Source organism: Ranitomeya imitator, chromosome 1 (assembly GCF_032444005.1).
Source record: "Ranitomeya imitator isolate aRanImi1 chromosome 1, aRanImi1.pri, whole genome shotgun sequence".
Lineage (NCBI taxonomy): Eukaryota > Metazoa > Chordata > Amphibia > Anura > Dendrobatidae > Ranitomeya > Ranitomeya imitator.
In genome coordinates this window covers 289,064,341-289,077,959 of record NC_091282.1, presented here as the reverse complement: position 1 = coordinate 289,077,959, position 13,619 = coordinate 289,064,341, and the positions used below count along the sequence as shown (strand labels likewise).

Genomic DNA, 13,619 nt, shown 5'->3' with positions numbered 1-13,619 from the left:
CCACCCAGTAACCCATCACATGATTAGCCATGTGGTCTGACATTACCACAGGTCCTGAAACACATATACAAGATTATGTGCAAGAAAGGAATACCCCGGGCTACATTACAGCAACCAGGCACTTATGTGGCACATACCTCCCATCGACTACAAACCCTTTAGCCATGCTACATACCTCCCCCCTCTGCCTAAAGCCGTGGGGCTTGGCACTTTCCCCCACTAAACAAGGGATTCTCGATAGGGCATCCGCATTACCGTGCAGCTTTCCGGCCCTATGTTCCACATGGAAACTGAAGTCCTGCAGGGCTAAGAACCAACGGGTGACTCTAGCATTTCTTCCTTTCGTTTCTCTCATCCACCTAAGCGGGGCATGGTCAGATACCAGTCTAAATTTACGTCCCAGCAGATAGTACCGCAATGTGTCCACTGCCCATTTTATGGCCAAGCACTCCTTCTCAACGACTGAGTAGTTCTTTTCAGATGAGGACAGCTTCCTACTCAGATAGAGAACAGGATGCTCCTCCCCATGTAGTTCTTGGGAAAGGACTGCTCCCACCCCAACATCTGAGGCATCTGTCTGAAGAATAAACTCTTTCTTGAAGTTTGGGGCCATCAGAACGGGTTGCTTACACAAAGCGTTTTTCATTTCTTGGAAGGCTGACTCTGTTTCTTCGGACCACTTAACCATTACTGATTTTGTCCCTTTTAGCAGGTCAGTCAGAGGCGCAGCCATCGTGGCGAAGTTTGGGATGAACCTCCTGTAATATCCCACGATTCCCAGGAAGGCTTTAACTTGTTTCTTGGAAACTGGTTTTGGCCATGTTTGGATTGCCTCCACTTTATTGATTTGGGGTTTTATTTCTCCATGACCCACTATGTATCCAAGGTACTTAGCTTCTTCTTTACCCAAGGTGCACTTCTTCGGGTTTATAGTAAATCCGGCCTCTCTTATAGCATCCAACACCGCTTGGACTTTCTCCAGATGACTCTCCCAGTCCGGGCTAAAGATGACGATATCATCTAGGTACGCAGCAGCGTAGGCCTTATGGGGTGCAAGAACTCTATCCATAGCTCTCTGGAAGGTCGCCGGAGCTCCCTGTAGGCCAAACGGCATCCGGGCATATTGGAAGCATCCATCAGGTGTCGAAAAGGCCGTCTTCTCCTTGGCTTCCTGTGCCATGGGGATCTGCCAATACCCCTTTGTCAAATCCAAGGTGGATATATATCTGGCGTGCCCAAGCCTTTCGATGAGCTCATCAATACGGGGCATGGGATAAGCGTCGAACTTGGAGACTTCATTCAACTTCCGATAGTCGTTGCAAAACCTCCACTCTCCATCAGGTTTTGGGACCAGGACAATTGGGCTCGACCAACCGCTCTTGGATTCCTCAATGACCCCAAGCCTCAACATACGCTCCACTTCCTTGGAGATAACTTCTCGACGAGCCTCAGGAATACGATAAGGTTTCACATTCACCCGCACATGTGGCTCTGTTAGGACCTCGTGCTCTATGACCTTCGTGTATCCTGGCAATTCTGAAAACAGGTCCCTGTTTTTCTGGAGTAACTCCCGGCACTGCTGTTTCTGGGTCTTTGATAGCGTCTCTGCTATAGTAACCGCTCCAACCTCACCTTCTGGGTTGCTTAACAATGATGGAGTTGCTGTCGGCTCTCTATCTTGCCATGGCTTGATGAGGTTGACATGGTAAACTTGGAATGGTTTCCGTCTTCCTGGTTGGTGAATTTTATAATTTACCTCACCAAGTTTCTCGACAACCTCATATGGCCCTTGCCATTTGGCCAAGAACTTGCTTTCCACCGTTGGAACTAACACAAGAACTCGGTCTCCCGGATTGAACTGCCTCACTCTTGCAGACCGGTTGTAGACCCTGGCTTGAGCTTCTTGTGCTTGGAGAAGGTGTTCTTTCACGATAGGCATCACCTTTGCAATCCTCTGCTGCATCAGGGCCACATGCTCAATGACGCTTCTGTGGGGTGTGACTTCGGCCTCCCAGGTTTCCTTGGCTATATCCAGGAGTCCTCGTGGATGTCGGCCATATAGAAGCTCAAACGGTGAGAACCCTGTGGAGGCCTGTGGAACTTCACGAATGGAAAACATCAGATAGGGTAAGAGACAATCCCAGTCTCTACCGTCTTTCTCTATAGCTTTTCTCAGCATGCTCTTTAGTGTCTTGTTAAACCTCTCAACAAGGCCATCTGACTGGGGATGGTACACCGAGGTCCTCAACTGGGAGATCTTCAGGGCTTTGCATAACTCCCTCATCACCTTGCTCATGAAAGGTGTACCCTGGTCAGTCAGGATCTCCTTTGGCAGACCTGTCCGGGAAAAGACATGGACCAACTCGCGGGCTATGCTTTTTGAGGAAGAATTTCTCAAGGGAATTGCCTCAGGATAGCGTGTGGCATAGTCCAGGATGACTAATATATACTGATGGCCCCGAGCTGATTTAACTAAGGGACCGACCAAGTCCATGGCAATTCTCTCGAACGGTACCTCAATAATGGGCAGTGGCACAAGGGGGTTCCGGAAATGAGGAGTAGGAGCAGTTAGCTGACATGTAGGGCAGGACCTGCAATAGTTCACTATTTCCCGGTGACACCCAGGCCAATAGAACCTCTGCACAACCCGTTCCTGCGTTTTTTCCACCCCCAGGTGTCCACCCAAGATGTGTGAATGGGCCATGTCCAACACTTTCCGTCTATACGGACCCGGCACTATCAACTGCTCTACCAACTCCTCCCGTATTTTCGTGACACGGTACAACAACTCCCCCCTCAACAGAAAATGGGGAAATCTTGTGTCTGCCCCCGGCTCCTGTACCACCCCGTCAATAACCGTGACATTATTAAAGGCTTCCCTCAGAGTGGGGTCCCTATGTTGGGCAGTCCCAAAATTTTCACCGGTAACTTCTAACTCCAGAATGTCAGATGTAGGGGATACTTCCTCCTCATCCCCAACCAGAACACAAAAAGGAAAACTGTCTGCCTCTGGGTGTGGCGATACCCTTCCAGGGTTCACTGGTTCCCTGCCAGGGAGCTCAGAACCATTTCCCCACAAATCCCAAAACAAACAGAAATCCCGGCCAATAATTATAGGGTGCAACAAGTCCTGAACCACGCCGACTATGTGGGACTCAGTGCCACATGCCGTTTCAATGTCCACCCTGGCCATAGGGTAGTCCTTTGCATCACCATGTATGCACCGCACTCCGACCTTCTTTCCTGGGAGCAGGTGGAGAGGAAAAGTGGCCCTCACCAGGGTCACTAGGCTCCCCGAGTCTAACAGTGCCGTTACTGCTCGACCATTCACCTTTACGGGACACGCTTGAGGTCCCTCGTTGGATGGAGAGTTCACACTACAGGCTGGATACGCATAGTATGAACAACGGCGTCCCATGCTGCAGTCCATCTGCTCAGTGGTTTGGGAACAACGGGCAGCTATATGTCCTGGCTTGTGGCACCTCCAACAAATAATATCACCCGTGGGGACCTTGGGCACCACCTCCCCCGCCCTTTGTGACCTTGGACGCACCACCCCTTTTTGGGACTCAGCTGCCTTCTGGGACCCCCAGTACGGCATGGGCTGCCTCCCGAAGGAGCCTTCCAACCCTTGGTATCTCTCAACCAGTCCGATCAGCTCGTCGGCATTCTGGGGATCACCCTGGGCAACCCAAGACTGTATAGGCCTCGGGAGGGAATGGACAAACCGATCCATCATCACCCGTTCTACCATCTGTGCAGGCGCAGAGGATTCTGGCTGCAGCCATTTCTGGACCAGGTGCAACAGATCAAACATTTGGGAACGAGGTGGTTTGTCCCGGTGATAGCCCCAGGAGTGAACTCGCTGTGCCCTGACAGTCAGTGTCACCCCCAAACGTGCGAGAATCTCGGCTTTCAATTTGTGATACTCTTTGGCATCCTGCAAGGTCAAATCATAGTACGCCTTCTGGGGTTCTCCCGTCAGGTATGGCGCAAGTACCTCTGCCCACTGCTCTGGCGGAAGTTTTTCCCTCTCAGCGACCCTCTCAAACACCGTCAGGAAGGCCTCAACATCATCCCCGGGAGTCATTTTCTGCAATGCGCGTCTTACCGTCTTCCGGACGTGGGTGTCATCAGCCAAACCTGGGGTTGGGGCGCTCGCCTTGCCCTGGATGGCGGTTGCCAGAAGCTGCATCTGCTGCTGATGCTCCTGATGGCTCTGCTGCATCTGCTGCCGTTGCTCCTGCTGACTCTGCCGTTGCTCCTGCTGACTCTGCCGTTGCTCCTGCTGGCTCTGTTGTATCTGCTGCATCAACAGCCTGTTGGTCTCTTGCTGCCTTTTCTCCTGCTGTGACTGCATCTGGACCAAGTGTTTCAGCAGGTCCTCCATTTTCTCCGGCAATGCTTGCTGGCTTGCAACAGCCTTGACCCAGGACATTCAAAAATAAACTCACGTCTCCGCTGGGAACGCTGCTCGCACGTCTACCAATTGTAAGGATTTCACTCACTCAGCTGCGACGGCTGACACTCAGGAGACGTGTTCCTTTAAAGTTCACTGGGTTTATTGCTTCATAAACCATGTGGCAAATAACAGAAAGCAAAATGGGCCTTTGGTTCAGGCAAAGAAAAGCAAGTGTCCAGTTCATCCGGCTCAGTCCTGAAGCCGTAACACACTCAGGAGGGTTTCACCTCCACATATATCTGCTGTGTAAAGGATTAGCCAGTCTTATAAAGAGCTAACCCCACCCAGTAACCCATCACATGATTAGCCATGTGGTCTGACATTACCACAGGTCCTGAAACACATATACAAGATTATGTGCAAGAAAGGAATACCCCGGGCTACATTACAGCAACCAGGCACTTATGTGGCACATACCTCCCATCGACTACAAACCCTTTAGCCATGCTACAATATATATATATATATATTATTTTCAGATTTAAAAAAATATATATTTTTACAATTTTATTTACTTCTTTTTTTTCTTCACCTTTTTACTTTTGTCGCACTATGGGGCTTTCATTTTCACAAGCCTGATTGCAGTTCTAATCCATTGCAATAAATGGGTATTGTAATGGATTATACTGTAACTGTCAGTGCTACACTGACATAAGCCCCTGAGACCATGCTCTGCACATGGTCTGAGGGGCCTGCCATAGCCTGGTGAGACGGATATCATCAGGACAACACTGGGTCACCATGGGAATGATCCGGACCTTATGATGACATGACGGGGTCTTCGATCCAACAGCAGAGGGGCTTTCTTCCCTCTGCCTGCTCGCTAAATGCCGTGATTGCAGCTTTAGAGGGTTAAAGCGCTGGGAGCGGCGCAGGCTGTTTGAATCAGCTGACACCTGGTGGCGATCATATGCACACAAGCCTCTGTGCGCGCAAAATCGTCTGGATGTACTTAATACGTCTAAGGTCGGTAAGTACCATCCGACCATGATGTACTGAGTACCTCCGAGGTTGGAAAGGGGTTAGATTTGTATACTCAACAGCCACTTGTCTAGATAATTTCAACATAATATGCTTTGCCAGGCCTTTACTGCAGCTGACTTGACTTCAGTTGTTGATTGTTTGTGAGTCTTTTTTCCTTAAGTTTTGTCTTAATCATGTGAAATGCATGCTCAGTGGGGTTGAGCTCTGGTGATTGAATCGACCATTGCTGAAAATTCTACTTCTTAGGCTTAAACTCCTGGGTTACTTTTGCAGTATGTTTTGGGTAATAGTCCATGTGAAGCGCCGTCCAATCAACCTTGCTATATCAGGTTGAATCTGAACAGAAAGTATAGCCCTGTATACTTCACGATTCATCAGGTTATTTCTGTCTTCAGTCACATCATCAATAAACACTAATGACAAAAGTGCTTTTGAAAAGCACATGCATGCCAATGTCATCACACTGCCTCCACCATGTTTTACAGAAGATGTGGTGTGCTTTGGAGCATTTGCAGTTTCAAGCCTTCTCCATACTTTCTTCTTCCCATCATTCTGATACAGGTCGATCTTAGTTTCATCTGTCAAAAGAATGCTTTTCTAGAATTGACTGGCTTCTTGAGATTTTTTCTGTTGTTGCAATTAAGTCTAATCTAGACTTCCTATTTTTACGACTGATTAATGGTCTGCACCTTATGGTGAACCCTCTGTGTTTAATCTCATTAAGTCTTCTCTTTATAGTAGAAATAGATGAAATATCTACTTTCTGGAGAGTGAGATTCACTTAAGTGCATGTTGTGAACGAGTTTTACAATCATCCACCACTCTTGTCTTTCATGGACTTCCACGCCTTTTTAAGTGCCAAGCTCACCTTTTTTCTTTGCAAAAATGTACAAAAATGTTGACTTGACCACTCCTAACATTTCTGCTATCTCTTTGATGAATTACTTTTTTTTTCACTCTAGTGATGATCTGTTTCTCTTCCATTGAAAACTCCCTTGACCGCATGTTGTAGTTTCATAGCAACAGCTTTCAGATGCAAATGCCACACCTGGATTTCAACTCCGGACCCTTTTACCTGCTTACGTGATGATGGTTAATGAGGGCATAGCCCATGCAGCACATTAAAAAGCTTTTCAAATAATTGTCCAATTATCTATGATCCCTTTAAAAAAAGAGGTAACTACATATTAAAAGCTGTAGTTCCTAAACCCTTATTCCAATTAGAATATGAATATCTTCAAATTAAAGCTAAGAGTCTGTACTTTAAGCACATAGTGATTTTATATCTTTATCTTGAATATGTTTTGGTAAACAGCTAAAAAGTATTGTTTTGTTCCCATTTTGTATAATCTTATACATATATGTATATATTTTAAAAAACACTGCCTACCTTTCTGGATTAAATATATCAAATTTAATAGTTCTGTTCCTCTTGCTATGTAAACAGAACTTCTAAAGCCATATACTACCTGTAATGGTGTCCAATTGGCCTATATAAAAGATTGGTGGTGGCAGCTAGTAGTGGTTCCTTTTTGTTTAATATACAAGGTGGGCCATGTATATGGATACACCTAAATAAAATGGGAATGGTTGGTGATATCAACTTCCTGTTTGTGGCACATTAGTATATGGGAGGGGGGAAACTTTTTTTCAAGATGGGTAGTTATCATGGTGGCCATTTTGAAGTTTTCCCCCTCCCATATACTAATATGGCACAAACAGGAAGTTGATATCACCAACCATTCCCACTTTATTTAGGTGTATCCATATACAGTACATGTCCCACCCTGTAGAGTTGGCAGTGAAAATATAAAAAGGTATATATATATATTCCATGATTTGGAATCGGAGGTGTAGCCTAACAGTGGAAGCAGATTAGATCAGTCAAGTGTGGTGTACTCTAAACAAAGAGAGCTGGTGCTCGAAGGAAAATAAAGTACAACTGTAGAACGAACGGTGACCTTCGGTACTCAATAAATCACAAAGAAGTTCTTTTGCGAGTTAACTTCCAATTTTAATTTACAGCCGACAAAATAGGGTACACAGATAAAGGTCCATCCCCAACATTTCGGCGTAATTGCCTTGACACCGCACTAGAGCCCCAGGAACTCGCCATCCAATACCCACTCTCAGATTCTGCACTTATCCACTGCAACCCCGTACAAGTATTTAGCAGATACCACTGTTATAGTCGAAGCACGCCGACTGACATCCTTCAGAGACACCCTTGATAAAAGCAGTTATGCCAAAACATTGGGGATGGACCTTTATCTGTGTACCCTATTTTGTCAGCTGTAAAGTAAAATTGGAAATTAACTTGCAATAGAACTTATTTGTGATTTAATGAGTGCCGAAGGTCACCGTTCTACAGTTATAGCAGTGGAAGCAGCCATGGCCTCATCCATCACTGGACAGACAATTGCGAATTGCACTAACAATTGGAAGCAGCGGAGTTGCGAACCTTGACAAACTGGTGGCAATGATGAGATCATCTGTGTGACCCCTTTCCCACCCGGCTGTTATCCTTGACAACTGGTAGCAGCGGTGGGATCTGCATGACCTCCTCCTACCCGTAGCTGTGATCCTTGACATAGTGGCTTATTTGGAACAAATACGGTACATCATATGATTTACGCCTATTTTTTAAAGTTGTCTTTTGTTTAGTTTTTTGATTAAATGTATTTTTTTCTTTGCATTTTTTATTTTGTGCAAAATCTATGAAACAAATGTGCTTAAGAATTTTGCAAGAAAAAACGTCAAAGAAAACTACAAGATAAGAAAGAAAAGTGATTGAGCAAAATACACAAAAGATTAATTGGAGCCAAGATACTCTGAAGCCACCATGTGCAATATCAGAATATATAACCGCTGGGAGTTTAGGATTAGTGATGAGCGAATATACTCGGTACTCAACATTTCCCGAGCACTCTCGGGTGTCCTCCGAGTATTTGTAAGTGCTCGGAGATTTCGTTTTCAGCGCCGCAGCTGAATGATTTACATAAAAGTTACATTATTCAACAGTCTATAGGAACACCTTAAGGGTTTTCCTCAAGTTCTCTCTTGAGCAGTTCAGAATAATGCAATCTCCTTATAGTTTCCTTTTCCTTACTTCCTGGTTTCTAGCAGGGCAGGCTCTTCTTTTTGAATAAAAGCTCTGATGAAGAGAACTGTAATATTAGTGGAACTATAATGCCCAGCACAAGTTCTGCTATAACACATTTTGCTATCAGTGGTTTGTTCTGGAGTGTACACTATTATCCCTGTATTTACACATATAGAGAACAAGGTATTTGCATAAGCACAACACAGCTATGAACATAGACAGCCGAGAGCCATTAGGAGACTTGCTGTGAAAGCTGCTGGGCTGGTGATTTACAACTGTTTCTCTTCAGAAGATGACATAGTGGGACAGGGGTGAGTAGCTAATGGCTTAACAGACATCAATGGGTTGGAGAGAGCTGACTGGTATGTTAGGAGCTAACCCCTCCTCCTAGAATGTATCCACTGCCCACACTCGGCCAAGCACTAGAGGCAGAGCTAAATGGAATCGAGTTGTACACAAAGAATTAAAGCATATAGAAAAAGCCAGTCAATTGCAAAATTGCTTATTTTCATACTAATTACTGTAAATCAATTTAAGAACTTTGTTAACAGCATGAAACCTATGTTTCTAAACACATGCAAGCATCCACCCCCATATATTATAGTTCTTTACATACACAGGTGTCATTTGTCAGGTGCACACTTCATGCTTCTACTAACTTACACATAGGGAAGGAAAGATTTAAAAGAGAAACTGTCACATCCCAAAATGCTATTAACATATGGGGTTAATCTGTAGGTTAATAGCATTGCAAAGCTGCTTGGCCGCTGCACTGAAATCCATGATACCAGGAGGAAATTAACTTTATTCCTCATGGCAGTCTTGGGCTTTCAGTCATAGAGGTTTTAGTCACCGCTAAGTACATAATGAGTAATCATGCCACAGACACTGACAGCCAGAACTCCTGAGCCAGCTGTCAGTCAGTGCCAAGGCGTAGTTATAGGCCATCTCATGATCTTCACCAAGGAAACAACACATATCAAATACAATACATGGACATAAATGCACACCAGAGCGATCTATTGTTAAAGAAGGGCAAAATAGTTATTAATGGGGCACAATACGCATTTTTGGGAATGTGACATATTTTAACCGAAAAATTTTAGCTTTTATTCGCATAACGTCCTATCAAATATTTTTTAAGGTAAAAAAAATGGAACCGCAAAGAATAGATTTCTTACAAAAAAGCTGATCTGCAGGTGTCCTGAACCATTCCTACATCATAGAACTTGTAGTACTCTGAATGTTAAGATACATATACATAATTGTAGTCATTTTTATGAATTCTCAGATCTGTGGCTTTTAAGAACAGCAGTTGTGCATATTTCAGCTCAACACGCAGAACACTCTCACAAGCTATGAAGCTTTCCTTGACAGCTTGAGCCAAAGCCACTGCATATAAAGGAATACATTTGACATTTTTAGTTAGATGGCAACAAAAAAAAAAGATTTTTCAGACAATACCTCTACAACTTTAAAAAAAAAAAAATTTTAATAGTTATATAAGGAATCACTGGGGAACAAGTTAAAACAGGATTTAAAAAGTTCATTATTCTTCCAAAACTTTTTTCACCAAGACAAATAGATTAAAGGCTTAATAAAAATACTTCTAAAGAGGCTGGTCATGGAACTGGATAACCTAAGGCCCTATTCAGATGACCACTATTTTTCCCACTAAAATGCTAAAATGTATGTAAACCCTACAGACCATTGTTTTGTCACTACCTTCTGCGTCCATAAGGCTGGTTCCACTTTTACGCTAAATTCTGGTAATGTGAACTATGTCATATATTGGATCGGAAAAGGAGGGAGCACGTAACACATCTGCTATACAGTAATCTTAATTGCACTGCCGGCTTTAGCAGCTCCCAGTGACACATAGTCAAAGGCAGCACTTGCTAAAGGAATATTGCAAGTTCACATAAATTTTACACACCAAAGTCATTTACTTTAATGTATTCAATCTTAGCAAATCATTATGGATGAAAGTGGACTTGAAAATGTGCTTGTGTGTGTGTGTGTGGGGCGGGGGGGGGGGGGGCAGCGCATACTTAGTTTCAGATCTTGTCTCCTGAGATCTCGGGACGAGATCTGAATCTGAGCATGCACCGCCCCCAGCGACCATTTTTTGGGAGGCCCCGGCAGCTCCATTGCTGTCATGCGGTGGCCTTCAGGCTTTGAGGAAATGCCGGCAGAGCCCAAACGCTGGACAAAGAGCCGCCGCCCCCAGCACAGAGCCCCCATGCTGCACAAAGAGGAGCCGCGGCCCCCCAGCAGAGAGACCCGCAGAGAGCATCACTGCCACAATGATGCAATAGGGGGATACTCCACTTACACCTTCCCTGTGAGACACCCCCTCTCTTCCTCATCGGGACCACTCCCCCCCACCATATGCACATTGGTCCGCACCCGCCCTATAAGACGACACCCGGTGTATAAGACGACCCCCGACTTTTAAGATTTTCATGGGTTAAAAGTCGTCTTATACACCGGAAAATACAGTATATTTTATCTGAAACACTGCAGAGTTTCAGAATAAAATATACTTGACTGCAATTGTACTGCTGGGCTCTATTTCATGATGGCAGTGATTTGGGCAGTTGGAACTAACTTACAGGTTCCCTTTAACCTTCATGACATGAGCAGTACATGTACTGCGCATATCGTGTCTCCCCCTTTGATGTGGGCTCCGGCGTTGAGCCCACATCAAAGTCACGACATGTCAGCTGTTTTGTACAGCTGACATGTGTGCGCAATAGCGGCGGGTGAAATCGCGATTCCCCCGCCGCTATTAACCTGTTAAATGCCGCTGTCAAACGCTGACAGCGGCATTTAACCGTCACGCGGCCGGAAAAGAAGCGCATCGCCAACCCCCGTCACATGATCGGGGGTAGGCGATGCGTCAGGATGGTAACCATAGAGGTCCTTGAGACCTCTATGGTTACTGATGCCGGCCTGCTGTGAGCGCCCCCCTGTGGTCGGCGCTCATAGCACACCTGCAATTCAGCTAAATAGCAGCGATCTGATGTTCGCTGCTATGTAGCAGAGCCGATCGAGTGGTGCCAGCTTCTAGCCTCCCATGGAGGCTATTGAGGCATGGCAAAAGTAAAAAAAAAATGTTTTTAAAAATATGAAAAAAAATAAAAAAATATGAAAGTTTAAATAATCCCCATTTCGCCCCATGCAAAATAAAAAAAATAAAAATAAAACCTACACATATTTGGTATCGCCGCGTTCAGAATCGCCCGATCTATCAGTAAAAAAAAAGCATTAACCTGATCGCTAAACAGCGTAGCGAGCAAAAAATTTGAAACACCTGAATTACGTTTTTTTTGGTCGCCGCAACATTGCATTCAAATGCAATAACGGGCGATCAAAAGAACATATCTGCACAAATGTGGTATCATTAAAAACGTCAGCTCGGCACACAAAAAACAAGCCCTCACATGGCCATACTGACGGAAAAATAAAAAAGTTACGGCTCTGGGAAGGAGGAGAGCGAAAAACGAAAACACAAAAATGAAAAAGGGCCGCGGCATGAAGGGGTTAAACTTAAGGGTCCTGCAAAAAAAGTGAGATCTTAGTGACACAATTGGGGTGAAGTAAAAGTTAAATAAATTCACACCATTCCAAGTCTATATGTTGGTATTGAACAAATAAACGAACAAAAGCTCTTACCGTGACAGTTGTCTTATCAGTCTTCTATGACCACCGAGGTGAACCTGAAGCAAAAGAAAACATATAATTTAGACTTAAGTAGTAATACTATATGGATTGTCCCATATGGACAATACACGTAGGATCGCTGGGTGGCAGCTTCTGAGAGAATTAGGGGTCCAAAGTCCCCTGTGTGAAAGTAAGCAACACTCCTATAGACGTGAATGAAGCAATGGCGGGACATACTCACTACTGCACATACACACATGGGATTTTGGAACACTTGTTCTCGTGATTGGTGGGGGTCCCAGCGATCAGGCCCTCGGTGATGACACATTTATATCTTATCCCATGAACAAGTGATTTATGTCGTTAATGGGAAAACTCCTTAAAGGCTGTGCAATCCTAATACATCCTACTACAACTAAACATACAGATAGACCTTATGGACACAAAAAAAAATCACTAGGTGCCACATTTGCTGCTGGTCCATCTATATGGAATTGTACCAAGATAAGCCCATACTAATATTCTGAAGATGTGCTTTCAGTTATGCTGAATGTGAAGTCAGTCTGCCATGGTCAGTCAAAATCTATACATCCAAACATTGTTTTAAAAGACTCTTCTATGCAAAACATTAAAACTGTATTTTGTCTAATGCAGGGCCTAAAATTGAAAAGTGCATGAGATACAGTAGGTGTTCAAAGAACATCAAAGAGAGAATTCAGGTTTTGTGCATTGTACAAATTAAAGAGTAACTGTTTTAATTTTTTATTTAATAAAACTCGATAATACAAATGAAATAAGAACCTTTGAAATAGGTCTTATCAGGAAGGTCTGCTTCTTTCCCCTTCTGGACTGATCTTTTATTTTCAAAATTCTCAATTTCTTGGTAAAGTCTGCATTCAGTGTAGGCAGATTATTACGGTACATTACCGGGATAGGAGATGGCAGTTGCTACTTATAAGATTCCATGAAGGGGTTGGGAGGTGTGAGGAGCTAGAGGCAGAGCTCACCTTCACCCCCACCTACATTTGTATAAAAAAAAAAAGCAAATGTCATTATTGTTTCTTTTTATAGCAACATTGATTGCTTGATTCTATGGTGCTGTACATGAGAAAAGGTGGCATAAAAACACAGATAGAAATTAAAATGAACAAGCTAATAGTGACCCCTCCCCCCCCCTTCTGGGGTTACATTCTACAGTCATTTCAGTAATGTAAAATGCTGTCTTCATTAAATAAAGATTTTATCTGAGGATTGATAATGTTGAGAATAAAAGATCAGTTCAGGAGGAGAAAGAAGCAGATTTCTCTGCTAAGACATGGTATTTTCAAGTGTACTTTTCAGTTGTTAAAAACACATACACATACACTGTATATGTACACACAGTCACAAATTTATCTACAGAGA

The 13,619-nt window shown here is 44.1% G+C and overlaps 1 protein-coding gene across 14 annotated transcripts in view; it reads right to left on the bottom strand.

The window, feature by feature from the left end:
* Positions 1 to 13,619, bottom strand: part of ARVCF (ARVCF delta catenin family member) — a 1,214,127-nt gene that overhangs the window by 936,684 nt on the left and 263,824 nt on the right. For 12 of the 14 annotated variants that reach the window (XM_069756252.1, XM_069756181.1, XM_069756276.1 and 9 more), the window contains exon 3: positions 12,228 to 12,271. The exons of the other annotated variants lie outside the window; for them this stretch is intronic. The gene's annotated coding sequence lies outside the window, so the exon portion shown is untranslated. The remainder of the gene's footprint in view (positions 1 to 12,227; positions 12,272 to 13,619) is intronic. 14 annotated transcript variants of the gene reach the window in all.